Source organism: Tachypleus tridentatus, chromosome 3 (genome assembly GCF_004210375.1).
Source record: "Tachypleus tridentatus isolate NWPU-2018 chromosome 3, ASM421037v1, whole genome shotgun sequence".
Taxonomy (NCBI): domain Eukaryota; kingdom Metazoa; phylum Arthropoda; class Merostomata; order Xiphosura; family Limulidae; genus Tachypleus; species Tachypleus tridentatus.
Genome location: NC_134827.1, coordinates 49,583,831 through 49,586,085, shown reverse-complemented (window position 1 = coordinate 49,586,085; position 2,255 = coordinate 49,583,831). Strand labels below are relative to the sequence as shown.

Here is a 2,255-nt window from a genome sequence, read left to right as displayed (position 1 = left end):
ACGCGTACGAGTTAATCCGAGCGATTAACGATTGTCTTTGTTACGAAAGACGTTCTGTTCCCACTGCTGATGCGACGAGTTTCGGGTAACCATGCCGAGACATCGGAATATGCATCATTTTCGATATAGCTTAGTGTGGGTTGAGCTGTCCTCCGAAGGTCGGTTCTTCCTGATACGCCCTAGTTTGTTTCGTTTTATCGGAACTGTTGTTTTGGAGAACTCGTACTCTAGAGTGTGTAAGAGGTCTGTCTCGTGATTGGTGACACGAAGTAGACAGAGAACGGCAGGCGTGTATCTAGCCACGCGTCTGCCGATTCGAGAGTGGTGTTTCTACTCGCCGTTGGAGCGGGTGGCTTGCACCGAACGAGAAAAGATACCTGGTTGATCCTGCCAGTAGTCATATGCTTGTCTCAAAGATTAAGCCATGCATGTCTAAGTACATGCCGAAATAAGGTGAAACCGCGAATGGCTCATTATCCAGCCGTTGTTCCTTAGATCGTACTTTCCTACTTGGATAACTGTGGTAATTCTAGAGCTAATACATGCAACAAAGCTCCGACCTCACGGGACGAGCGCATTTATTAGACCAAGACCAATCGGACCTCGGTCCGCAAATGATGGTGACTCTGGATAACTTTTGGCTGATCGCACGGTCTAGCACCGGCGACGCATCTTTCAAGTGTCTGCCTTATCAACTGTCGATGGTAGGTTATGCGCCTACCATGGTCGTAACGGGTAACGGGGAATCAGGGTTCGATTCCGGAGAGGGAGCCTGAGAAACGGCTACCACATCCAAGGAAGGCAGCAGGCGCGCAAATTACCCACTCCCAGAACGGGGAGGTAGTGACGAAAAATAACGATACGGGACTCTATCGAGGCCCCGTAATTGGAATGAGTACACTCTAAATCCTTTAACGAGGATCTATTGGAGGGCAAGTCTGGTGCCAGCAGCCGCGGTAATTCCAGCTCCAATAGCGTATATTAAAGTTGTTGCGGTTAAAAAAGCTCGTAGTTGGATCTCAGTTCTAGACAGGGGGGTCCGCTTTGGCGGTTACTTCCTGGCCTAAACATCCTGCCGGTTTTCCCTCGGTGCCCTTGATTGAGTGTCTTGGGTGGCCGGCAAGTTTACTTTGAAAAATTAGAGTGCTCAAAGCAGGCGAAACGCCTGAATAATGGTGCATGGAATAATGGAATAGGACCTCGGTTCTATTTTGTTGGTTTTCGGAACACGAGGTAATGATTAAGAGGGACAGACGGGGCATTCGTATTGCGACGCTAGAGGTGAAATTCTTGGACCGTCGCAAGACGAACTACTGCGAAAGCATTTGCCAAGAATGTTTTCATTAATCAAGAACGAAAGTTAGAGGTTCGAAGGCGATCAGATACCGCCCTAGTTCTAACCATAAACGATGCCAACCAGCGATCCGCCTGAGTTCCTCAAACGACTCGGCGGGCAGCTTCCGGGAAACCAAAGTGTTTGGGTTCCGGGGGAAGTATGGTTGCAAAGCTGAAACTTAAAGGAATTGACGGAAGGGCACCACCAGGAGTGGAGCCTGCGGCTTAATTTGACTCAACACGGGAAACTCACCCGGCCCGGACACTGGAAGGATTGACAGATTAAGAGCTCTTTCTTGATTCAGTGGGTGGTGGTGCATGGCCGTTCTTAGTTGGTGGAGCGATTTGTCTGGTTAATTCCGATAACGAACGAGACTCTAGCCTATTAAATAGACGACTGATCACACGTGTCGGTCGATCTTCTTAGAGGGACAAGCGGCGTTTAGCCGCACGAGACAGAGCAATAACAGGTCTGTGATGCCCTTAGATGTCCGGGGCCGCGCGCGCTACACTGAAGGAATCAGCGTGTGATTGCCCCTGTCCGGTAGGACTGGGTAACCCGTTGAACCTCCTTCGTGATAGGGATAGGGGCTTGTAATTATTCCCCTTGAACGAGGAATTCCCAGTAAGCACGAGTCATCAGCTCGTGTTGATTACGTCCCTGCCCTTTGTACACACCGCCCGTCGCTACTACCGATTGAATGATTTAGTGAGGTCTTCGGACTGGCTGCTGGAGCGGCTTTCGGGTCGCGCCTGTGTGCCGGAAAGATGACCAAACTTGATCATTTAGAGGAAGTAAAAGTCGTAACAAGGTTTCCGTAGGTGAACCTGCGGAAGGATCATTATCGGGGATGTAGAGAGTGCCCAGCTCGGCCCGTCTTGCCGGCAGGGATTCCCCACTCCAAACAAAGACTCTCTCT

The 2,255-nt window shown here is 50.2% G+C and overlaps 1 non-coding gene across 1 annotated transcript; it reads left to right on the top strand.

Moving 5' to 3' along the window:
• The first annotated feature begins 374 nt into the window (after window positions 1–374).
• LOC143248003 (small subunit ribosomal RNA) lies at window positions 375–2,180 on the top strand. Its single transcript, XR_013026791.1, has one exon. It is a non-coding gene; the product is annotated as a small subunit ribosomal RNA (ribosomal RNA).
• Window positions 2,181–2,255: the final 75 nt, after the last annotated feature.